The 26,628-nt window shown below is 44.7% G+C and overlaps 1 protein-coding gene across 15 annotated transcripts in view; it reads right to left on the bottom strand.

The window, feature by feature from the left end:
- LOC110473259 (protocadherin-15) overlaps nt 1-26,628 on the bottom strand; it is a 632,634-nt gene that overhangs the window by 364,829 nt on the left and 241,177 nt on the right. For all 15 annotated transcript variants that reach the window (XM_085583141.1, XM_085583131.1, XM_085583143.1 and 12 more), the window contains one exon: nt 6,837-6,884. The gene's annotated coding sequence lies outside the window, so the exon portion shown is untranslated. The remainder of the gene's footprint in view (nt 1-6,836; nt 6,885-26,628) is intronic.

Below are 26,628 nucleotides of genomic sequence, written 5' to 3' on the forward strand. Positions count from 1 at the left end.
CCCCCCCTGGCTGTCCCCTCCTGTAAGGGAGTTGTGGAGAGTGTAAATATCTGATTCCCAGATCACCCAAAATGCCAGAAACCAGACACCAAAAAGGCACAGCCTTTTATTAAATCAAATCACCTCAATGATGCATCACAGATTTCATAGAACCAATTTTTTTTTAATCAAGCCAGGTGAATTCACCAGACACAAGGTTTCACTAACGAGCTGAAGTTGTTTAATTACTTCACACTGTTTTTTAGCATAAGGAAATGCAAAGCCTTCTCCCTTCTCTGTTAATTAATGCAAAGTTGCTGGTTTATGACACACTTTTGCCAGCAACCTCCCTCCTGCATCAAGCCCCTATAAGGATGTTTATCAGGAAGCATTTATTTAATAACATGGGGTTCTAAATTGGTTCCTATAATGACAGTATTTTACCCATGGTGTGTGAGAGCTGGAACACAACATATACAGATTACTATCTTGGTAATGTGTAACTGCAGAGCTGGGATGCAAAAAAACAAGTGAGGCATTAAGGGAACAGAAAATATGGCAGAAATCACAGAATCACTAATGTTTTAGACTGGAAGGGACCTCATTCAGTCCCATCCCTGCCATGGACCAGGTACACCTTCCACAATCCTAGGGTTCTCCAAACCCCAGTGTCCAGTCTGGCTTTGGGCACTTCCAGGGATCCAGGGGCAGTCACAGGAGATAAAATTGTGGGGTTTTTTTTTCCATTTTTGGAGAGGGGTAAAAGCTACACAAAGACTGAGAAGCTGCATTCCCATTCAAAACAGAGGTCACCACATTTGCTGGGAAAACCACAATTTTATCTCTCCTCACCCGAGGCTTCTGGTTCTCTGTGTCCAAAGCTAATTTATTTCTCTCTTCAGAGCAGGAGAACAGCCAGCTGAGACACACTGAGCTTCACCACTTCCTTCTCACTGTTCTCCTCTCACTGTCTCCCAACCAGCACAGTCTCCCTGTCAGTGTGGAGGGTCTTTCCAAGGGAACACTATTTTGTTTGTTGCTTGGACATTAAAATTGTTCTAAGTCTTGTTGCTGGTTTCTTGAAATCAGCAATTGTCGTTGTCAAGGCAGGATGGGAATGAGAAGACTCTGACTCAGAAGCTGCTGAGAATAAAACTCCTATTTATTCAAAATACACCGCTCTTTTATACAGAGCTTCATGAGGACCAGCTCCATTGGTCCTGAAGTGAAAACAACCCACAGCATTGGTGCAGAGTGCTTGGCACACAGTGATAGAACTTAACTATAAACAATGTGAATAACAAGAGAGATAAAGAATTATTTACATTCTTCCCCAGCTCTTTCCCAGGCTTCTGCCTGGATAGAAACTATCCTTTTCTCTCTTTGACTGAATCTGAGACCCACAAGCAATCCCCGAACACTTTTGATGTGTGGTTAGCAAAGCACTTGCCCTCTGTTGCCACTGAGGTCACCTGGGGTTTGTGGGACACTGTGGGGGTCACTCTCTAAAGAAGACTCTGTCTTTGCTCATGCTACTCTGCCAAATAAACCTCTTCTGTTAAGAAATAAATGAAAAGGTAGGACCAAGTGGGAGGACTCTTTTTGTCCATCTTTTATCACGTCATAAAGTCAAACATACAATGTCCTTTTTCATCCTCTCCTTTCACCTTTGTTTATCTTCAAAACAGGCCAAAGAACTCCTGTGGGATGAAGCATCCCCAAACTAACCCTTGGACAGTACCAGAGAGAGAAAAATCACTGTTCAAACAAGCAGTTTTGCAAAGTCCTTACTCTTTCCTGGAGTCCTGACATTCCTTTTTTCCCAGAGGCTCTGACTCCCTCTCAGCTGATCCCACTGCAGGCTGCTCCATCCCTTCCAACCCTCTGGGAATGCAGGAACTGTCTGTCTGCTGCTCTGAGTAATCCAGAACATGTTACACATCCCCTGCATTATTTATACTGGCTACTTACAAGTTGATTTTTATTTATTTCAAGTTTCCATCTGTAGGTTCTGGCTCCCTTTCAAAATCTCCCACTTTCCATCATGTTCTAATGGATATCTGTTCTCTGGGAACATCTGTCCTTAATGGGCCCTGTTAGATGTAACAGTGACACCATTTTCCATCTTATTACATGCACGCAGTTTTCTGTTTGTTTTTTAAATCCCCACAGTGTTACAGCTTCCTCTCATTGTACAACAACAACAATAAGAAAAGACAAAAATTAGTTTCAAGTCCTGATGAGTTTTTGATTGCCAACAAAAATGTCAATGCTGGGTTTGCAATGAGACACCTCAGTGTAGGGAAATATTTTGCACTGCTTAATTTATTAAATTATTAAAACAAATTTGATGAAAAAGGGCCTTCTGTTAATTCAATTCTTTTAATCTGCTTCTTTCATTCTTTCATCCAACTCTTTTACTAGAGTCAGAGGTCTCCATCAGATTATTTCTATAATTAAGATGCTTTAAAATGGCAGTTAAGAATGGACTTGAAGGCTCCCAGCATCTGTACTGTGTATGGTTCCAAATATTTTAGATCTTAACAGATCTAACCTCAATGTCCTGAACAAAAATCTATCCTGCTGCATCCAAGTGCCACCATCCAACCCTCTGAGAGAAGGATTCCTCCACGTGGGGATGTCCACATAGCAGCAGGAAGGCCTCAGCAGGCTTTGGATAAGTGAGAGTCGTTTGTTCTCGAGCTCTTACTGCTACTGCTGCCTTTATCACATTATGATCTTTAGGAGATGAGCTGGAAAGGCTCCAAAATTATAGAATATGAGGGGGAAAGTGGAAAAGGTGAGGGAAGGATATGACTAATACTGAATACATCCCATGAAAACATCCCTAAGACCTTCCCAGACCCATCTGGTTATGGAGGAAGGAAAACATCCCATAAATCAAGCAATCATCAAATCAAAAAAGTCTTCTTGGACTCCTGAGGCAACTTGTGGAGTCCCAGGGCAGAGGAATCCAACAACGGCATTGCTGGGTAAGAACAAATACAACTGACAGATCCCTCAGGTTTCTTTTCTTCAGAGCTTGGGGACACCTACAGACTGAAGGCTCAGCTCTCACTCCTGGGAGCTGTTCCTGAGAACTGCAGGTGGGCCTGCACTCAGAAATCTCATCCCTTCCCTAAAGTCCTACTTGAAAAATATGGGTTTGTGCCCCAGCTGTGTTTGGAAGCCCTTCAGGAGTTCCACTCATTTCTCTGGTTAAGAGTTCTTTCCCCAGTTTTCATTTTAAACACACTCAGGACACACTTTAGCCCACCAGCCTTTCCAGCTGGATTATCATCTTCTATTACCTTGCTGATAGTTGAACCCTCAATGTATTGTTAAAAATGGAACATCTCTATTTGAACATCTCTATTTTGCTAGGAAAGGAACTGGATCCCGATCGGGGAGGAGGGATGGAGGCACACCAGGCCATACCTCATCCCTCTCTCCACTCTCCAAGTTTCAATAAACCTTCCTCTGACCACAACCAACCCAACCGCACACACGTGAGTGAGCCTTGGACAACTGGACAAACTCATCTACTCACCAGACACAGCCTGAAACCCCTTCCAGGAGTGTGGGATTTTTTTAGGGGCTCCATCGCCAGTCGTTCCTTGCTCCTCCCCTTTTAAGCCTCAGGACAAGCTACAAAAAGCCCCTTCACAGTCCAACAAACCCAGAAATCCCTCCCTGACAGGAGCAACCCCTAAGGAAGAGCAGAGATATTCATCCCATAGGACAATTTCCCTAAACTTCCAACTGACCCAAAAACTTGCAGCTCACTTGCTTCCTTAACAAAAAAAATTCTGTTTTTCAGACCTGACTGTGAAACTTCCAGAATGAAAACTAACATGGAACAGGTTGCCTAGAGAAGCTGTGGCTGCCCCTGGATCCCTGGAAGGGTTCCAGGCCAGGTTGGACAGGGCTTGGAGCAACATGGGATAGTGGAAAGTGTCCCAGCCCGTGGCAGATGGTCTTTCCAACCCAGGTCATTCTGGGATGATTCCCTGATGATGATCCTGGGAGAGGCATCTTTTGTATTTTACAGCTCTTGGCTGGTGAGTGGCAATGCCCAGCTCAGCAAGCATCACCCGTGGGTGGAATTTTTGTCTTCTTCCCTTTGCATCCACCTCTGGAGGATTTCACCTGCCACTGCCTTGCCCAGCAGTTAATTCTGCCTCAACCCTGCTGCAGTTTTCCACAGCTCCAGTGCTCTGGAGGAAGCACGGCAGCACACCCTGTGTCTTTTGCAGCTCATTTATCAGTTGAGTATCACAGGTTTGTGCAGATTCCTTGGAGACTGTGCTGCTGTCATCCTCTCGCTCAGGAAACTGCTCAGTTACTCCAACCTTCTGTTTCCTATCTTTTGACCAACTTTTTCACTGATTTGTAGAGCATTCATTTTCTTTTGCATCCTTTTGGCTTTAATCCCAAATCCTCAGAAGACTGGACACAGCACAGCACACTTGTGATGATCTACTCCTGTTTCACTGATGAAGACCCACTTCAGGGCTCATTTGCTTCTTTTAACTATCATCTTGGCATCAGTCTGGGGATGCTACTCTGCCGGTGGGGTTGTGCTAAGATTTCCCATCCCTGGAAGTGTCCAAGGCCAGGCTGGACAGGGTTTGGAGCATCCTGGGACAGTGGAAGGTGTCCCTGCCCATAGCAGGGGTATGGAACTAGAAGAACTCCCTCTGGAGCTCCTCCTGGGAGGGCTCTGCCTTCAGCTCTGTCCCAGTGGCTGAGCTACTGCAGTTCCCCTACCCTAACGGAGTTTTCCTATCTTGAGGAACAGGACTGCTCACTTAGAGCCTGAGATCCACCCTGGCTTGGTTCCATTTTTTGCTTTCTTTGGGGATTTTTGGAGGAAAGGAGGCAGATGGGCTGGTTCCATGAAAACCAGTTTCAAGGCTGCTACAATAACCCACTTCTTGCTAGTCTGGCACCTTCCTCCTACTCCCCAGGCAAGGTTGGCTTCACACCTGCACCGATTCACACTTGATGGAATCAGGTTCAGAACTTGATATTTTAGATCTAAAATTTTATTTATTCTGACTTTATAACATACCTAGACTCTCAACTATTTAGAGTAAATCGCAGCTCCTGTAGGAACAGGTGTCTTGGCAAATTCTAGAGTTGTGAAATCTTCAGCTACGTGCTACAACCACTCTCACTGAAAAAAAAAAGTTGAACTTCCATATGCTGAAACTTTTGTTTTGTTTACAGCAGCCCCCTTCTCTTAGTCCCTAATACAATGGCTTACGATTATTAAATTTTATGCTGAATTCATTCTACTAATCCACAAAGTCAACAAAATTCTTTTGTGTAATTCTTGTGTCCTTCACAGCATTACAGGAGTTTCAAAACCTGCATCAGACCTTGAGCCAAAGTCACTTAAGGAGTATTAGGGAGGGCTCTTCATAAGACCTGTCCTTCAGGAATGCTTCTGATTTCTCCCCTGCACCTGGAGCTCACCTCATCCTGTCCCAGTCCCCTCTTTTCCAAGCTCCTTATCTGCCTTAGCCAGCTCCTTATAATTCCTGTATTAATCTGCGCCATCTCTGCTTTCAATAATAATTTCCTTTGGGAACTGCACTGAATAAATGCTGCCTATAAATCCAGAGAGCTTAAGCCCCCTGCATCTCTGCAGTGTGAGGTATTCTCTAGCTCAGCAGAAAGAACCAGCCTGGCACTCAGATAAAATCACCTGCTGAGCAGAATTTTCCCTTTTATCCCACTTTTCACTCAGGACCTTCTGGATTATTCTTTGTTCCAAACCTGGCCTAAGAAATCTGCTGATCTGCATGGACTTTCCAGGATCTCCTTTTGCCCAGTATTCTCACATCAGAATGCATTATATTCCCAGATGGAAATAAACATTAAAGGTTTTGGATAGGAAGCAGAGATAACAATTGAAAAAGTGATGGATTTGCTTTCTCCAAAGGAAGTTGCTAACAAAGCCAAGAGCTTTGCTATGCTTTAGTCAAGTAAATCACATAGACTTGGCAACAAAAAAGTCCCAACTAGAAGGAGAATTGGAATTGAAGGATGATTTTCCAGCTTCTTCCCTTGACAGCAACATTAAACTGACGTGGATATAGAAGGGGAATGGAAATCCCACCCTGACAATTTCTTTGGCAAGAATTACTTCCTGCCAATCGAGAACAACTCTTTCAAATTGCTCATCAACTTTTGAATCTTTATCTGAATTTTTTCCTAGGCAATAAATAACTTTTCTTTCCATTGCAGTTTATGTTGGCACCTGAGTTCTGCACCCAGAAGAAAGAACCTGCCACATTTCCTCCTCCTACCACTCTGTGTTCAAAATCCCAGCCAGAATTCAAACACAACTCAAGGGGAGATAATCCTGGCCATGAGACGTGCATTTCCAATGAAACCAAGCCTCTTTTCTCTGTGGCCCAGCAGAGCTGCTGAGCCAATTTCCATCTGGTGATTCCAATCAATAAATTCTCAGTGCTACAGAATGTGCAGCAGCCAGCATTCCAGAGGGACACGTTTTCCCTCCTTTCCCCACCACGTTTTCAGAGTTAGTAATTTCAAAGACATGACCCTCATCATGGAAGCATGGTTCTCATTGTATGTCTGTACAGACATTGTAGAACATTCCTGAATTTAACACCAGGAAGCCAAAAGTTAAGGAATACAAGGAAACAAACAAACAAACAAAAAGTCATTTTCAGGAAGTGCAGTGAACAAATTGGCAACTGAAAACCATCCAGAGGTGAATTCAGCCTCAAGGAATACAGGTTATTACAAATTATTCAAGAGAGATTTTTGAGAATGATTTCCAGCAAAAACATGCCCATGTTAAAAAGGAATTATCACGGTACCTTAACTGCACTTCTCAGCCATAGCTGTGGAGATTATATGTTGATCACCTGGAAAAATGTAAAATAGAAAATTAATTATATTGTTCATATCAAAATTACTATTTAAGAAGAGCTACTAATATCACACATTTTCCTTTATTTAAATAGCTTTCACTTCCCAAACAAACAGAGAAGAGCATAACACACAGCCTTCAATATCAGCTGTTATATTCCTGATAAAAGCAGCTTCAAATAAGAAAACAACACCTGAGGTTTTCATTAAAGTAGTTTACATATTTTCATGAAGGCTGTCAACTTGGAAACCAGGGAGAAATTCATAACAAGTTTTATCCTTCTAAAATACCCACCCTAAAACACATCAAGCACTTATCTGTAATTTGATTTGAATCAAATATATTCTCTGCCCTTCCCCCCAAAAAAATATTGAACAGGAAAATCTGACTGGCTCTTTCCAGCTCTTTTTTTGCCATGTGCCTGTGAGTTATCCCAGGGATGGAGAACACAACTGGGGGGTGCAGGGATATTTTGGTGTTGCTTCTCCAGTGTTTATCCAACTCACACTCTGCCATGGAGGAATTCAGGAAGTATTTGGGCCTCCAGGCATGGACTGGGTTGGAGGTTTCCCCTTTCTCCCATCACCAAAGGGAAACACAGGGCAGAGACCCCAGGGCTCCAAACAGGGAGGGAGCGACCCAGGATAGTGGGAGGCACCCTGAAACTTGTTATTGGGGGGCTTCAAAATGAAATTGTTCAGGTGCTGGGCTCATTTCACCTTTGGCTTTTGGGAAAATCCAGGTCCCACATATAAACACGTATAATTCCTAATTCCCAATATCCCATCCATCCCTGCCCTCTGGTAGTGGAAGCCATTCCCTGTGTTCTGTCCCTCCATCCCTTGTCCCCAGTCCCTCTCCAGCTCTCCTGGAGCCCCTTTAGGCTCTGAGCTCTCCCTGGAGCCTTCTCCTCTCCAGGCTGCTCAGCACAGAATCCATATTCCATTGGAATTAGCCAGCTTGCCATTCTCTCTAAGCAGAAACAGAGTTTTAGGCACACACAGTTTGCTTTGCAATAACCCAAACTGTTGCCTTGTTCTGAGGTGGAATAAATTAACACCACACTGGGCAGTGAGATTTAGGAGACAACTCCCAGCTTTGAAGGGTGATGGAAATTTGGGGAAATACGAGCATGTTGTGTGGATTTCCAACAAAATATTCCATAAGGGGAAACAACATGGTATTTTCATAGCCTTCAGAATTTAACTGAGTAAAAATGGGTAAAGCTTCATTAACAAGACACCAGATGTGTGTGGGAGTGCATCACTCTCCCCAGGTCTGCTTGACCAAATCACTTATCTCTTCTATATATAAATACATATATATACACACACAAAATGAAAAAAGTACAACCAGACAAAAATAAGGAAATAAGGCACAGACAACATGCAGCTCATTACATCAGATATTTGTTTGCATTTCTGAAAACCTCCAACAGTTCTTATCTATTTTAAAAAAGAAAAATAAAGGCTTTCAGCATAGAAATATTTTTCTGGAACTTCCACCTGAAAGAATTCCTATTCTCTGCTTAAAACAGAGCTGGAGAAAAGAAGGCTCCAGAGAGACCTCCAAGCCCACTCTAGTGCCTAAAGGGGCTCCAGGAGGGCTGGAGAGGGACTTGGGACAAAGGATGGAGGGACAGCACACAGGGAATGGCTTCCCACTGCCAGAGGGCAGGGCTGGATGGGATATTGGGAATTAGGAATTGTTCCCTGGCAGGGTGGGCAGGCCCTGGCACAGGGTGCCCAGAGCAGCTGTGGCTGCCCCTGGATCCCTGGCAGTGCCCAAGGCCAGGCTGGACAGGGCTTGGAGCAGCCTGGGATGATGGAAGGTGTCCCTGCCATGGCAGGGGTGGGATGGGAGGTCTTTAAGGTTCATTCCAAAATTGAGGATGGGAGAGAAGCTGCTCTGGGCTGTGTGAAACTCAGGCACGTTCTGCACGTTCAGCATGGTCACCTCTGGATTCTACATCTGAGCAAAAGACTTCGCATTTCACCCCCAAAAATCCACACTGCTAAGGCTGCAATTGCTTTGCCCAGAGAATTCCCAGTCCCTCAGGCATGGATGAGAGGTACTAAATGAATTCCACTGCCATGACAACAGAATTTCCTCCTTGCTTTACTCAGAGATTAATGCCCATTGTCAGCAGCTTTTATGATAAATGATCGTCATTGTGAATTTTTGTAATGAAGATGCATCATGCTGTGTGTTGTTCACACACTGCAGAATACTTCTCCTCTAATCAGCAAGGGCTTGGAGTTCTGGAGGATGTTTTGCAGAAAAAAAAAAAAAAAAAAAAAACAGGCTGCTGGGATGGGAATTGCTTTATATTTTAGTGTTGTAAATAGAGCCAGAGTCTTCAATTCTGAGTTTCCCTGGAAGGTGATGACAGAACTTTGGGCTGTGGCTGTTCCATCAGCCTGGGTTTTGCTGTGAGAGGAGCAGGTGAAAGCAAGAACTGCTGGATCCATTCCATCCACACTATCTATAATTTTGGGGTTCACTTTGGATTTTACACTCTCCCTGGAAAGGATCAGTCACCCCTTGGGCTCTCACACACCTCTTAGTGGGAGCAAAGCCTTTGATACCTACTGGACACCAAATCTGCTTTACTTCCCTCCTTCATAGGCACAAAACCACACAGAACTGACCCAAAATCAAATAAACAAGAAAAACTGGCACTGGCATTAGAATCACTGTGCAATTTTGTGCACCCTAGCTGCATATTCCAGGCTGAAATTAAAGAATATTTTAATTTCTACAACTGGCGACTGCCTGAAAAAACAACTCCTATTGTTAAATCTGAAGCATTATTTTGCTGCATTCCTAAGATTCTCATTTTTGAGGGTAGTCATCTCCATTTTAAGGACCAGGAAGATTATTAAAGGGATGGAAAGGCTAGGAGATCTGGAAGTTTTCACCTGGAGAAGAGAAGGCTCCAGAGAGACCTCCGAGTCCATTCCAGTGCCTAAAGGGGCTCCAGGAGGGCTGGAGAGGGACTTGGGACAAAGGATGGAGGGACAGCACACAGGGAATGGCTCCCAGTGACAGAGGGCAGGGATGGATGGGATTTTGGGAAGGGATTGTTCCCTGGCAGGGTGGGCAGGCCCTGGCACAGGGTGCCCAGAGCAGCTGTGGCTGCCCCTGGATCCCTGGCAGTGCCCAAGGCCAGGTTTGGACAGGGCTTGGAGCAGCCTGGGACAGTGGAAGGTGTCCCTGCCCATGGCAGGGGTGGCACTGTGTGGGATTTAATGTCCCTTCCAACCCAAACTACCCTGGGATTCTGTGGGAAAATCTTAGGCAGGTTCAAGGTGCAGTTTGGCAGCTCCATGCTGGAAGTGTCCAAGGTCAGGTTGGATGGGGCTTGGAACAACCTGGAATAGTGGAAAGTGTCCCTGCCCATGGAACTGGATGAGCTTTGATGTCCCTTCCCACCTCAACCTTTCCATGATCCTATGATTAAAACAGTGAGGTTAGGAATTGGATTATGGGAGTGGGGTGAGAGATGGGGATATGGTTTAGGTTTCAAGTCAGGGTTTTGGTGGTTACACCTCTCCAAAGAGGCCCTTGAAGCTCCCTCCCACTCTGACCCTCCCTGAATCTTCCTGACTTCCACCATTAGCTGGGAATTTAGAAAAAGATCACTTTGTTAATTTCTTGGCCCTGCCCTATTCGTTCCTACTTGAAGTTTACCTTTTTCTCCCCAGCACATTTTCACTCGGACTCTTCTCCACCCAGAGAAGTAACTCATGTAAGCACTCAGAAATGTTAAAAACCAGCACGAAGACCAGTATTATCTCAGCTAAGGAAAGCAAATCCACATTCCTCATGAAGCAGGACTCCTAAATCTCTCCTGCAGCTTTGAAAATCACCCTCTTTATTTTAATTAAGCCATTGTTACTTGTAATGATGCTTACAGTGTGTGCATTTTCCTATATCACCCCTAGCAAACTCCATCTCTGTGCTTCTCTCAGTGGCTGACTGGCATTTAGATGAAGAATTCTAGAAATTTTTATCCCTAACTCAAGAAATTAAAGAATACTGATCGGCCCTTGATATATTCATAGAATCTGCTTTCTGCAAAGACAAACCTCTCCCTTTTTTGCTGCTTGTGAGGCACATTCATAGACTAACATTGGTTGGGATGGAGGCAGCAGAATTCCATTGCTTTCAACATTTTTTTATCCTCTTCTGAAGCAAAAAAACAGCATTTGGTTTTGCCTGAAAAGTGTTTTAAAAGTGTTTTTTCAGCTGAAAAAATACAAATGCAACTATATCCCCCAGAACTAACACAACTAATACTCATCTGCTCCAAATTTGAGTTATAAATATACACTCATTCACTGGTAAAAAAAAAATAAAAAAAATAAAGGTTTTGTTCCTAGAACCTCTTGGAAAAGAACCGTCTTCCAAAAAGTCTCCATCAAATACTACAAATATGTAAAGGGTACTACCCCGGCATTTTTATTAAAAGTTTTCTTGTCAAATCGGAGCCATGAAAATCTGATTTACTGCCAACATTTTTTGTGGAAAATCAACCCAGTCATGTTTTTCTTGGCAAAGGGAAGTAAGCTTGAGTCAAAGTAAGATTTGTTTTAGCATTATTTCATGTTTTCTGAATACACTTCATATATATTTATGTCTGCCTCTGTTTCTACTGCATGGAAATGCTGCTCTCACCCAGCTAGTGGAACTTGCTTGGCTGCACGTGGGAGCAAGTGCTTGAATTCCAAAATGAAAATCCAAGTTCTCTTTTCTTTTCTGTGCTCTTTGCCACGCAAACCCACAACTGCATCTGAAGTGTATTTAAAGAATTTACTGCTTATGATAAAATTAAACCTCCAAAGTAGTTTTAAAAAGACTTAGGGATCTTTTGCTAAGGGCAGTTTGTTCAAAACTCCGCAGTGCCTTGGAAAATGTTTAGTTTTAGAGATTTCAAGCTGCTCAAGGTGGAACCTCAGAGTCCAGCGCAGCACTCTGATAAATCAGAGCAGAAAACAAAATTCGCTAAGGCACTGAACTTTCCAGATTTTTGAAAACTCGATGTGTGGGAGGTTCATAACCCACCCAACAGATGACAGGGATGCTCTGCTGCAAGATGTCGAGTGTGACAGCCTGGCCAGGAGCTGAGAATTCTAAGAAGTGAGGACTTGAACTGCTCTGTAGAAGCACAGAATGGTTTGGGCTGGAAGGGACCTTAAAGACCATCCAGTTCCAATGTCCAGCCCGGCCTTGGGCACTGCCAGAGATCCAGGGGCAGCCACAGCTGCTCTGGACACCCTGTGCCAGGGCCTGCCCACCCTGTCAGGGAATAATTCCTTCCTAATATCCCATCCATCTCTGCCCTCTGGCAGTGGAAGCCATTCCCTGTGTCCTGTCCCTCCATCCCTTGTCCCCAGTCCTTCTCCAGCTCTCCTGGAGCCCCTTAAGGCCCTGCAAGGGGCTCTGAGTTGTCCCCAGAGCCTTCTCTTTTCCAGATGATCATTCCCATCCCTGGAATGTGGTGTGCAGGTAGCACAGGGGCACTGCCTCATTCCTTTCCCATCCCATTCCTTTTGAAAGATGTCTTAAAGCACAAAAGAAATGGGTCCTGCAACAAGGAGCACCCCAATGGTTTGACATGAGGAGAAATGTAAAAAAAATACATTTTCTCTAGCTAATTCAGGTTGTAATGGCTTTAGCTCTCTTAATCCTGACTTCTTTCTAAAAGCAGAGAACATGGGGCCAGCCCTTTGCTCTGAAATCCTGTATTCATCAGGAAGCTGGAGAGAAAGCCAGGGAGAGGCAGAACTCGTGGGTCTGTCCTCAGCAGCTCCAGCTTTGCCAAGTGCTGAGCTGGCAGTGCCCATGTGTGCCCTGCCCACGTCCAGCTGCTCCTCACTCTGTTCTGGCCAGGCTCCCACACCCCCAGCCCTGCTGGGAGCACAGACCACGCAGTGCTCCAGAATCTGCTTCCATCACAGCCAAATGGGTGGAAGGGATGGGTTCATTTGGCAAGAAACCCCGAAAGTTGTGCAGTAGTGGGGTTTGGTGAGATGGGAATTCAGGGACAGCAGTGGGGAGCTGCACATTGTCCTTCTCAGCACAGACAGGGAGAAACTGGGGACAGTCTTTCCATTCTGAAAAGATTGGGTACCTACCCCTCAATGTGCATTTCAAACCTCAATCCTCAGGGGAATTTAGGTCTGCTACAGATGCAGAGTTCAATCACATCCACATTTCTGCAGGTACAAACTGGAAGTAAGAGGCACCAAACGCAAAAACCCCACAGGGCAGGAAATTATTTGGGATTTATCTGTGCAAACAAGGAGCTGCAGCTGCTCCTGCACCATAAACACAATGCTGTGGTTTCAGCCACAAGCTGGGCTCAACCAGAGCATGGATGCTACCAGAAAAAAATCCCTCATTTACACTCTGGGTGTTCCCACAGCTCAGAAGGAGTTTTGAAATAAGACTGCCATGAACTTGCACGATGAAATTACACTGTGGTCTTTAAACAAAGGGATGCTCATCCACATTTTTCATACTCATCCCTGTCCTCCTGAAGTTTCCCTCCTACTCTCCAGCATAATAAGGTTCAGGAATGCCTGAACAGCATATTGAGGTGTAAAGGCTCCCACAGTCTTTCATCCCCCAGTGTTTGTAATATTTATGTAAGCCCATTTTAGGCTGTGTTTGGCTTGGTTAACATTTTTCCTACTTACACGGAACTATTCAAGGAAACCTTCAGCGATGTTATAGATTTATGTCTCTAGACCCAGGCATTCCCACCTATTTTTCCTCCACCAGCACTCTATGCACTGATAAAGAAAACTAGAGACAAAACTAAAGACAAAAATCAGAAACTCATGGCCTTTAATGCTCAAGACAACACCTGCATCTGCAAGAACTTTGGCACCTGAAAGCAAGGGGGAATCTACAAGACCATTTCTGTTAAGGTTCACGCACAAGAAGTGACTTTATGAGTATGAATTCCCATAAATCTTTCCAAAACTGTACCTGAAATTGCCTACAGGCCTGTCACTAGTGGTGTCACCAGGGTTTAGTTCTGGTGGGGCCAGGATTGTTTAAATTGTTCATCAACAGTGGTGAAGGAGCAGTCTCAGGACCCAGCGCCGCAGAGACCTGCAGGGAGGGGCAGAGCAGGGCCAGGCTCTGCTCCGGGGCCCAGCAATGGCACCAGAGCCACGGGCAGGGCCTGAGCCCAGCAATTCCCCCTGCACAGGAGGCACAACTTCTTCCCTGGGCAGTGCCAGCCCTGAGCACATTGTGCACAGAGCCTGGGGGCTCTCCTCCCTGGGTGCACACAATCCGTGTCAGCTGCCTGCCGACACGGGGCTTCAATTCATACCCCCGCCAGGTCTATTTTGCACAATTTCAGCACTTGCAGCATTATTCAAACAGTACGATACAAGCATAATAATTTTAGTCTTTAAATTGAATAACTTCCTGAGGAAAAATCACTATTTCTAGGGCTTCTGGTTGTGAGATAATAGAAAAAGTCAATTTTAATTTTTTTACTAAGTTCCAAAACTCTATTAAAACCGAGAGATATTTTGGACAGTTTGTACATTGTGTCACACAGAATGAAATCCCAAGACCTGAGTGGTTTTTTACACCTTGGCACTCTTGCTGCTGGGGGTTCTCAGACAGTGCTAAAGCCTGCTTCAACTTATTTGGTCTTAATCAGATTTGATCCCAAGTCTGGAAAAGTTCAGGACTATTTCTGTGTCTCCTGCAGCCCCAGGTCCCTGTAGACCTGCACTTTGAGATCCCGGATTTTGTGTTTCTCTGCTTAATTCACAAGGACAGAGGAATACCTGTGGGATTTCCAGGGCTTATGAACCAGCCAATCCAGCAGACCTTTTAGGTATGCAAAGAAGTTTCAGCTATTTCCTGACATTTCTGCAAATGAGATCTGAATTGGAGCTGTAGCATTAATACATAACACTCACATTAAAGCTTAGCAAGGCAGGAGTTGTTCAGATTCATATTCCAGTGAGACAAACAAGTGTCAGCTGCAGAGGTGGTCTTGAACGTGTCATTGAGGTTTAATTTTAGATTTTTCCCTGCATACCGTAAGTTGGGGTTCAAGGCGTTTTCTTCAATATTATAAGAGAATATCCAGCTTAAAAAATTCCCATGTCACTTATCAAAGGAGCAATTTGAATTGAAAAATCTTAAGGAAAGCTCTTCTTGCCCCATTTCCATTATTGCAATTATTATATACACATTAATTGGAGCAATCTCTTTAGGAAATTGTTCACATAAGCAACTTTTAGCTGATGAATTATCCCTGTCATTTAAAAACATTTGCATGGCTTGTTTATATTACTTTGTTAATTTTATTGTAATTTAGTATTAATTAACAGCCCTGTCTTTACAAGGTGTTTAATCAGTTACAACTCTTAATTACACCACAGCATCGCTTAATAAAACAACACACTATCTGAGATTAAGTTAAATTGGTTAAATTAATCTATTATCCTCTTTTGTGGGTAATTTATTGCACGATAAAAGCAAGTCATGAAATTATTTTCATGGCAAGTAGCCTAAAAATGATTTTACAAAGATTCTTTTTTTACTTTAACTACAGAGAAAAACTGTTCCTAACTTCAGTGTTTTCTACAGATCAGCACAAGGCTCCAAAGCTGCAGTCACAGAAATTTGGTGCTGGAGCAGTCTGGTTTGGGAAGCAATGCTGGAGCAGAGGAGCTGCAGCCTCAGCTCCAGCAGAACTTCCCCAGCCAAGGAGCTGCTCCTGGGAGCAGCCAAAATCTTCTGCCAGAGCCTGAGGTCCTGCCTTGGCCTGCTGAGGTAATGGGAAATCTTCTCCTGCACAGAGCTGCCAAAGTGCATCTTGAACCCACCTAAGCTTTTCCCACAGAATCCCAGGCTGGTTTGGGTTGGAAAGGACCTTAAATCCCACCCAGTCCCATGTCAGGCACACCTCCCACTGTCCCAGGCTGCTCCAAGCCCTGTCCAGCCTGGCCTTGGGCACTGCCAGGGATCCAGGAGCAGCCCCAGCTGCTCTGGGCACCCTGTGCCAGGGCCTGCCCACCCTGCCAGGGAACAATTCCTTCCCAAAATCCCATCTAAACCTACTTTTTTCAGCTTAAAGCCATTCCTTCTTGTCCTGTCGCTCCATCCCTTGTCCCAAACTCTCTGGGAGCTCCTTTAGGCACTGGAAGGGGCTCCAAAGTTTCCCCATCTGCCCCTGGATCATTTCATTGCCAGTGTACCAACCCTCCTCCCCGTGTTAGGAGGAAGAATTCACAGGTGGCCCGTGAACCCTTGTCCCCCACTTTGGAGCCTCCACAAGTCCTCGGCTGCACATCTCAGGCTGAGCACCCCAAATCCACCCTGTGACTCCTTGCACAATGCCACTCACCCAGTGACTCCTCCTGAGGCCTTTTCAGACCTGTTAGTTATGCACAGCTATTTCTTCTCTGTTCAGCATTGCCAAGCACTCACAGTGTCTAAAATAAATCTTAATTATTTCAGATCATTTCTTCCTGTGTCAACATCATTTAGAATTGTAAGTCTGTCCTTGCTGAAATGCCTCCAGATCTTTCTGAAGCTGTTCTGTCTGCAACTTTCTGGTTCTAATCTATGATCTCTCACAATTCAATGAAGAAAAATAAAAATTAAACATGACAATTATGGCTTAATATTTGTCATAAGCTCGGGACAGGCTTGAAAACACCTCCCTGTGTGGCAGCAGGCATGGAAGACAGTGGGCTCACTCTCAGCTATGATTACATTTCTGGAGCCTTACCCTACACTCTAATATTCACTACTGAATTTTTACAAGAACAACTGAATTGGAAAGAAAAAAATCACAAATCTACTAAACCAATGATTTATGCAATAGAATTTCTCTTGTCAGTCCTCTGGGACCTCTCTTGCACTCAGGTAGGTCACAGGTAACAGTTCATACTCTTCTGGACACTTCTGCAGATGCTTCAGGGTGAACATCTTGAGTCTGGTAACTTGAATAAAAATCTCTTAATTATTTTTCCAACTTTATCTATTCCTCCTTGGACCCTTCCATTTTGTCCTGAAATTAGTAAAGAAATTCCGGATGTATTTTCAATGCTCCTCATGCTGAAGGGAACATTTAATAAAATATTTATCAACTAAACTATTCAACACCTCATCCTTTGGAAAAGCAGTGCCATGCATTTCACACTTACCTGGGAGCAAAACTAAACTTCAAAAATTCCTGAAGATAAATATTTTACTAAACAAGAGTAGGGAAATATTCACACTCCAAAGCCCCAAAGGTTGCTTCATCTGACACTGATTGTTTTGTGATAAAAGGATAAGTGTGTGTTTGGGCAGACTAAAAGACAGTGCACAAGTGCCAGAGTTTTTTTGGGGAAAGAGGAACTGTTGAGCTCTAAAGGCTCAGAAGGATTTTGAGGTGCCTGAGCTGATATGACTTCTCAGCAGCATCTCTCACATTTACAAGGTGATAGGGTGAAACCTTGGTGCTGATCCTCATTCCAGATTTTTCCCTCTCCACCAGGTGTTTGCAGAGATAAAGTTTTATGCCTGAACAGAAGCACCTCTGTACAATTTGTCCCTTACTTGCTATGTGCTTGTGCAGCTCCCAGGGCTTTACTGCAGAGATGCCTTAAGAGAATCAACACACAAATTCCTGAGAGCAAAAGCCTTTTCAGAGCCTTTTTTGTTGTTGATCACTCACCAAAACCAAGGTTGAGACTGGAGGCCTCTAAATTGCAATCTCTCACATATGTCATTACAGTGAGTTTTATACTTAAGGCATTACAGAGCTGACACCTTTTCCCAGGATTCTTCTTCCTCTTAAGCCTACTGGTTTTGGGGTTTATAGTGTTTTCTGTAGCATAAGGAATTAATGAAGTTTTGCTTCAAAAGCAATAAGCATTCTGGCTTGTAGCAGAAATGTGCTGGCCCTGCTAAGGCACCTCCAAGGCTGTGTCCAGTTCTGGGTTCCCAATCCAGGAAGGACATGGAGGGGCTGGAGTGTGGCCAGGGAAGGGAAGGGAGCTGGGAAGGGGCTGGAGCCCCGGGAGCAGCTGAGGGAGCTGGGAAGGGGCTCAGCCTGGAGCAAAGGAGGCTCAGGGGGGACCTTGTGGCTCTGCACAGCTCCTGCCAGGAGGGGACAGCCAGGGGGGGTCGGGCTCTGCTGCCAGGGAACAGGGACAGGACAAGGGGAAACGGCCTCAAGCTGGGCCAGGGGAGGCTCAGCTGGGACAGCAGCAGGAATTTCTCCATGGAAAGGCTGCTCAGGCCTTGGCAGGGCTGCCCAGGGAGCTTTGGAGTGCCCATCCCTGGAGGTGTCCCAGGAAGGGCTGGAGGTGGCACTCAGGGCTCTGGGCACTGGGCATAGCTGTGACCCCATGGGCTGGCAGGGATTTGCCAGCCTAAATAATTCTCTGAGAGGGCAAGAAGGACACCAAAGCTACCAAAGGGCACCAAGACATGTAATTATATGAAATTGGCACTACAGTGCACTGGGGCTCTCCTGGAGGGGAGAAAATCTAAGATTCATGTGGGCCTTTTTTGGGCAAATCTCTATGCATGGCTTTAAAAACAACCTTTAATTTCCTGGCTGGTGGTTTTCCATGGAGAGCATGTCCCACATGCCAGGGCTAAAATGCCTCTGCTGGGGAACAGGAAGGTGTCACCTAGGCTGACTTGTGGCTGCTGATGGAGAAGAAGGAACACAGCTGGGCTCTGGGCTGGGTTCCACTGCATTTGAAGCAGGGGGAATGCCTAATGCTGCAGAACAGCAAAGGCAGCAGAATGGAATCCCAGAGACCTCCCTGGTGACGAGTGTTGTGGAAAAAGCTCCCCACATGACTCAGACAAGCACACCCAGATGAGAATAACAAGCTCTTCAAATAAAGCTCCACCAAGCAGCTCCACATGCCCAGGGGACACACACATGTGGATTTGAGAGCTCAGCTGTGACCTCACAGACACCTTCCAGGGGTCCAAGCACAGACCCACTATTAAAAACCCTCAGTATCACAGCAAACCCTTTAATTGCTCATTCTCAAAGTTCACTGCCCACAAACTGCTGTGATATTTTAACTAATGATTAAATAGCAAGGCTGCTACAGGCACATCTTTCCTCTCCCAGGGAACTTTATTTCTGCAGCAGGTAATGCTCAGCCAAGACCCAGCACTGCTGCCCTCCCATCCATATTCATTGTGCAGAGCAATGTTACAACACTCCCACATCCCTGAAATGCCCAAGGCCAGGATGGATGAGGCTTGGATCAACCTGCTCTAGTAGATGTCCCTGCCCATGGAACAGGATGAGCTTTAAGGTTCCTCACAACCCAAACCAGTCTGGGATCCAAAGATTCTATGTTTGCATGGTTGGCCTCACTTAGTAGTTAGGAAATGTTTCAGTGCTTTCCTGGTGGTTATAGAGCACTTAAAAGTTACAAATAATAGCCTGGGCATTAAGAGATTTCTTTTCCTTCTGTTTCTCTTAAAATGTTCCCTTTCTAGTCTGCAGGTAAAGGTTTGATTTGATGAGACCCCCAGCACTCTCCATCCTGCGCTGTGCCCTAATCACACAGCTCAGTGAATTGGGTGCAAGGTGCTTCCACACCTTCCTCAGCACGGCCTCAAAAGTCCTAAACAAAGACTGCAGGGACGTGGCAGGGCTTTAAAGGCTGAGCTAGGAAAAGAGAAGTGAGGAAATCCAAGAAGGGAGTGAGGAGAAATCTGTGCCATATGAAGAGCACAGCAGATGCTGGGGAGGAAGGCACCACACAGTAGGTGGTTTCCAAGGAATAACCTGACACTACCCTCACATGTGGCCACCCAGTGCTGGATCACTCATCTCCAGCGTGGCAATCATTTAGGAACATTTTAGGACTTGCCATTATCACCATCAGCTATTTAAATTTGGGATGTACAGCAGCACTCCCGTAGAATTGTACCTCTCCTGTCCCTTATTTAGTACAAAATTAGTCTTTTTTTTTTTTTTCTGTGACAATTCACTGGTGAAATCAAATGTTAAAAATGAGATTGCGAGTGTTTTGAGCTTCAAAGATCTGTCTCTGTAAAAGACATGATGGTTCTGCATTTCATCACGTCACAGCTGCAGATCACCAGAAAAATAAAAGTCACAGCTCAAGGAAGATAACAGGGTAATGTCTGCAAGGGCTCCTGGCTGTCAGGAGGAGCCCTCGCGACTGAAAGGCAAGAGAAAATCTTTCCCTAATCTTTCCTTTCTGAAATTGCATCGTTGTGCTGAAGTACTCGGAGCTATCACAGCAGCGCAGCCACCCACACACTCCAATGCACATGACAGGAGGCTCTGGCAAGGCAGAGGAAGCAGGGCTTCACTGCAAGGAGAAACCCCAGAAAACCAGATCCAAACAGCCTTAAGGCATCCTTACACCAAATGTAAAGTGGGGAGAGGCTGGGAAATGCCCCTGTGAGCATGGAAATTGTTCTGCCAGCTCCAAAGTTATCCCTGCTGCCACAGCCCCTCGCCTGGAGCTTCCTTCCCTGGCCAAAGGGAAGGGATCCAGTGGGAAATCCTGCCCCAGACTTGTAGCAATGTATTTGCACAGCTTGGGCCACAGCGTGCTTCAGCCAAACCACTTTTAGTTATTCTTATCAGAACCCTCTGGAATTCATCAAGGTGACCAAGGCATAAATTGTGCTAAATTAAGAAAGAAGAGGCTGAGATACTAAACACCAAGACCACAAGAACTAGATAAAGAAGGGTGAAGCACCTGGACTGTAACCAATCCCATATCCTGAAAAATACCTGCAGGAGGCATGGACAAGACAGAGACACCAATCAAGAAATGCTGAGCACAAGTGCAGTGGTGTTAGAATGCACAAATAGAGCATAATGTAAACAATTAAGTAGCTTCTGCTGATCTAACCAATCACATTAGCTATCCAAAAGTCCTAAATGTTCCTCACACCCTCATGTCCAGCAGTGCCAGCTTCCATGGAGCTGCAGCCCCAGGCAAGGGCTCTCTCAGGGAGCCCCAGGGGAAAGGCTAAAAATCAAACCCCTCACTGACACTTCTGCTGATTTTGCTGATTGACTGATGACAGTGGCTAAAAGGCAATTCAGACTAGTACCTTCTTTTGCAACTTCTAAGTGGAATTCACTTGTCTTTTCCCCTCTTCTCCCATTTCCAGCAGGTCAGCAAATACTTGTGCCTGCAAAACATCCATCAATGCTGCCGTGTGGCTAAATATAAAATAATTCTGCTACTGGCAAAAAATAAAATAAGAATTTTAAAAAACCCTCCTCATATTCCTCAAAGACACCAACCCCATTCAAAGAGGGGTTTTATGAATCCATTTGGGTTTAAACACAGCTATTAAAGAAGGTGACATCTCAGAGATTTCCACCTGGGACAGAGCTCCTGGCAGCATCAGAGGAGCCCAAACATCCAACAGGCAGTGTTTAGATAAAGAGGGAATTGATCTTGTTCTCTCACTTTGAAAGTGCCTCTGTAGCACCAGGAGAGCCTTTCAGGCAGGTTTTTGCAGGTTGCCCTGGCTTTGCTTTGATTGCTGTTGTAGCATGAGGGGATTATCTGTTATCCCACCCTTTGGGAGCACCTCCTGCTGAGACAAAGTCTTTTCTCTGCTTAATCTCTTAAATTTCACATCACTAACAAAAGAACAGCACATCCAGCATCGCATTTCTTTCTCCTAATACCCCTCAGGCCCTTGGAGGTGGGGCTAAGCAATCCCTAAATGGTATTTAACATCACCAGATCTGGTTCTTAATTCACTGATCAACTGGAATCTGATGGCATTTTTGGGTTCACAATCACAATTGCTTCATGTCACACTGCTCATTAATTGTATTTTATGGGAAGGAACAGAGTTGGAAGGATTTAAATCTTAGCCCCAAAAATAGAACAAAGAATCATTCTGCGCTTCAGGATCAATTGATTCTGGTGCTGTCCACGAGGAATACCTTTGGCATCAACAGAACCATTTAATCCCTCCCTGTCATGTGGCCCATCTTCTCCTGGCTCAGACAAATCTCCACCACTTCATCCCAGGAGAGTGAATATCCTGCTAAAGGCCAGGAGCCTGTGTTTGAACAGAGATCACACAAAGCAGAGCTCTTTAGGAGAGAAGGGTTTCTGTGGGGCTCTGTGACCCCTCCTCAGGCTGGGGACACCTTCAAAGCCCAGGGGCACAAAGCAGAAGTCAGGGCATTGCTCATCCAGAGCTGCTGGCAACTTCCAGGCACTGATCTTCAGAGAGCCAGCACATCCAGAGGGAGCAGGGAGGTCCTGGCCCCAGCAGTGGGATATGGATTTCAGGGACACATTTCTGCAGCCAAATGCCACATCAAGGGTTTTAATATAACTTAAAGACAAGGAGAACTGAAGACTACAGGGACAGGACAAGGGCAAATGGCCTCGAGCTGTGCCAGGGGAGGCTCATCTTGGACAGCAGCAGGAATTTCTCCATGGAAAGGGTCTTGGCAGGGGCTGTCAAGTGGGGGAGGGCAGTGATGCAGTTTCCATTCCTGGAAGTATTGAAAAGCCATGTGGATGTGGCACGTGGGGACATGGTTTAGGGGTGATATTGGGTTTATGTTTGGGTTTTGTGACCTTAGAGGACTTTTCCAACCTTAAAGTTTCTATGTTTCTACATATCAGCTGGCCAAAAAATACAGGGTTCACTTGGTTAAACAAAAGCAAAGGCAGCCTCCCAGCAGTACCATCTACCCATAAATTGCACAAATCCAGCCATTCTAAATGAACAAACAGAGCAATTCTTACACACACAGCAGGCAAAACTCCCACCCACAAAAAATCTTGGGAAGAAAGCAGGAAAAGATGAAGTGCCTGCGTAAAAATCCTGTCCTGCTGTACAAAATCTTCTCCAGACACATTCACCTCTCAATCTCCTTTTGCTGTCATTTCCAGGGGTTTGAGAGACCAAAGAACAGTCTCTTGCCAACCCAGATGAAGTGAAAACCACTCAGGGCTCTGCTGAGGGCTGAACGAGCATCTTGCCATGTCTGCAGAGCATCTGAAAATCAGACAGACAGCACAGTGTCACCCAGAGGGCAGCACAGAGAGGAGGAACCACTGCTGGAGTGTGCCTGGAGGTCCTGGCAGCAGGAAGATGGAGGATGTGGAGCTCCTGCATCCCCACCAAGAAAAAAAGCCAGTTTTTTCCACCCAGAACTCCATCCCTGCCCCTCCCAGAAGTCCCCCATGGCACAGGGTGTGCTCTCCTCACTTCTGAACAGAGAGCCCAGACTCAAACCCTGAATCAGGAGGGAATCCACAGAAACACAAAGCACTTGTGTCTGCTCACACAGAATTCCAGGCTAGTGTAGAAGAGAAAAATCAGGGAAATTATCCATTCATAATTGTAATATCCATTACAAGACAAGGATTCTAATTACTGTGTTTTTCTGCTTCTTTGCTTGTGCTCTACAGAGCAAATTGTACAAAGGAAATGGGTTTGTTTCCAGGCAGTTTTTTTTGCTCCTTTTCCATTTGCCACATTTGTGTGGCAAGCAGGGAAGCAACACAAAGCACTTGGCATCAGTGGTCTGGTGTTCACCTATCCCCAAGCCAGAGGGACAGATGGAGGCACCCAGCCAGATCCCAAAGCTTCTGCACCACTCCAGGGATACTTTTCTTGAGGATTCAGAATCCCAGAATGATCCCTAATACCTGGATGAATCTCAGGAATGTCACCACTTTGCTGGGTATCCAACCTGAGTGTTGAATTTTTGGATCTTCCCTTAGGAGAATGCTAAAAATTAATATTTTTCCCTGTTAATCAGGGGAAGAAACAACTTTTCCCATTGAGTCTGGTGGGGCACTACGTAATGAGGCAGTTTTGAAGTTCTTGCTGCTGCCAACAACATCCTCAAAGTACAAATCTTTTTGTAGAGGTGTTTGTACTTCATCCCTAGGAAAAGAAACCAGCCTGAGTCTATGACATATGACAAAAAGGTCCACAAGAAGCCCTTAGATAGGTTTTCCCAGAATTTCTGCCCATTCCTTATAGAATTATAGGATCACTGAGGCTGGAAAATCCCTGCCAGCCCATGGAGTCCCAGCTGTGCCCAGTGCCCACCTTGTCCCCAGCCCAGAGCACTGAGTGCCACCTCCAGCTCTTCCTGGGACACCTCCAGGGATGGGCACTCCATTACAGGATTTGTGATTCCCTTAATTGTTACTATGCCTGAAACTTTCTAAATAAAATTCCATTTGTTTTATGATTATGTAATATATGCAGGAAGCTATCCAGAAATCTAAATGACAAGTCCCAGTGGACAAAGGGATGAAGAAAAATAATTTTAACAGGAAAATTATATGAGAAAATTTGAAATTTTTCTTGAAATTCAAGGATAAAACCTATCAAAGGTGGAGCACTTGAGAAAAGGCAGGGAAAATTTGGATTCATCAGCCTGGAGAGGAGAAACCTCAGGGTCATTTTGACCTTCCAGTATGTGAGGGACCAACAAGAAAGATGGAGAGAGACTCTTTACAAGGGCCTGGAGTGTCAGGACACAGGGAAGTCAGAGGGCAGGGATGGATGGGATTTTGGGAAGGAATTGTTCCCTGGCAGGGTGGGCAGGCCCAGGCACAGGGTGCCCAGAGCAGCTGGGGCTGCCCCTGGATCCCTGGCAGTGCCCAAGGCCAGGCTGGACAGGTCTTGGAGCATCCTGGGACAGGGGTGGCACTGGATGGGATTTAAGGTCCCTTTTCAACCCAAACCATTCTGGGATTCCCTGACAAACCAAAGCAGATCCAGCTCAGAGGAAGAATTCCAAGGCTGCAGTTTCCACTTCTTGGCTCTGGATTCAGAAGATGCTCAGAATAAATGATGTTGTGGTGGGGGGGATTTTGTTGGGGATTTTTTGTTTCTTTTTAAATGTAGCAATTAGCTGTTCAGCAAAGCATATTCCTATCCTAATTTGATTCCTTTCATGCCTCCCCCTTTAACTGATCCCACTTGTGTGCAGCAGGATTTCTCTGCCATCCATGAGAAGTGTAATTCTCATGCCACACTGGGGGAAACTGTTTTATGATCCAGCTGTTGGTACCCTATTACCTTCCAATGAATCCTTTACTGCTGGCAAACATCAGGCTCTTACTACTTAAAAGTTAAATACTATCTGTAAAATATATCTACAATTTTACAGCCAGTATTTTATAGCCAGCATAGAATACACAGAATTTTTTCATATTTCTCCTCTGAAAACCAGACCCTCTGATCCTATCCCTCCCTAAATTAAACAATGGAGTTCCATGACCCTGATGCAGACCTTTTCCCTCATACTGAACAAAACAAGCAGTGAAATCAAATACAGAGAAATATATTTTATCAGCTGAATCACAGAGTCTTCCCAGAAAAAAAGGAACTAGCTATTGGTAACATAGCTGTGGGATTTCCCATTGGTAAAGCCTTGGAACAGTCTCTGCAGGACCAAAAGCAGGAGAACATTAAAATTCATCCCTTTCCTAGCTCCACATCCTCCACCTGCCTCAGTCATAAGGAATAAAAAGAAGAAAACTCCAATATCCAGAAGGCCTGGTTCAACCTCACAGAAAATCATTAAAAATCCAGAATTTAAATGGCCAGTCTTAATTTTTTTTTTTTTTGTTAAGTGCTTTTGAAAGAATTGCCTAATGAACAACCCCACCTCTTTCAGCAGGCTGAGGGGGTGATGATTTAAAGATTTTTGACTATAATGTAAAAAACATGTCTTTGACTAAAGCCACAATAAGTAGAAAAAAGACAGTTTTCTTCTCAAGTGTCTCTTTTACCAAATCACAGGTGACTCTAAGCCTTTGCTCCTGGCAAGGAGTAATTAATTTTTAAGCTACTGAAGTTTTGTAATAGCATTAATTTCTGTGGACATTTGAGTGTCATAAGCATTTTAATTAAAATAATCAAAATTACTTTAAATTATGGATGGTTTTGGTGTTTCCTTTCCTGGGACCACAGTTAAATATATTGGTTTCCTTCAATAAGGGATATCTTTTCTTGATGGTTTTGAAACGCTCTCCAGGATTTCATTTTCACCCTTACCCCCTGCAGCCTCTCAGCGGAATTATGTTATTTGCTATGTTATATCATAGAATTATGTGGTAATATTATTATTTTATATTATATGACAAAATATATTATTTTTGTCTCTTCTTGAAGCTGAATATTCAGCTACGTATTTACTAAACCAAAGTGGTCTCGACATAAAAGAACTTAAAATTCCTTCCACATCTCAAACAGAGCAAAATAACATTCCATGATTATTTTTTTCCCCTTTTAAGTCATCATGTAGTGAAATTGGAACCCGAGCAGACAGCGGGGATCTCACACCATTTGTTCTGCTCCGAATGAATGCGTTATAGACAGGGAGTCATTCCGGCTGCCTCTCCTCACTAATTCTGAGGGAAAAATACTCATTTTATTTGTCAGGGACACAGAATTCTCATTGCCCACGTGCCAGAGAAAGCAATCTTACAAAAAGCCTGTAACTGGTGGAGAAGGAAGGAACACATTGGCTTTCAAATGCCCCAAAACCACCTGAGCCGTGTGTGGCTGCACAAATTTCTCTGTAACTTCCAGTGTTCTCCCAAGACAATGATTTCATCCCCATTCCATCCATCCACAGGCTGCCAGAATGGGCAATTTGAAATGGTGGTAATTAAAAGTCTTAATTAAACCATGGGAAACACAAGCACGTTAAATGTGCTGATACTCCA

The sequence above is a fragment of the Lonchura striata genome, chromosome 6 (assembly GCF_050655825.1).
Source record: "Lonchura striata isolate lonStrDom1 chromosome 6, ASM5065582v1, whole genome shotgun sequence".
Taxonomy (NCBI): Eukaryota; Metazoa; Chordata; class Aves; order Passeriformes; family Estrildidae; genus Lonchura; species Lonchura striata.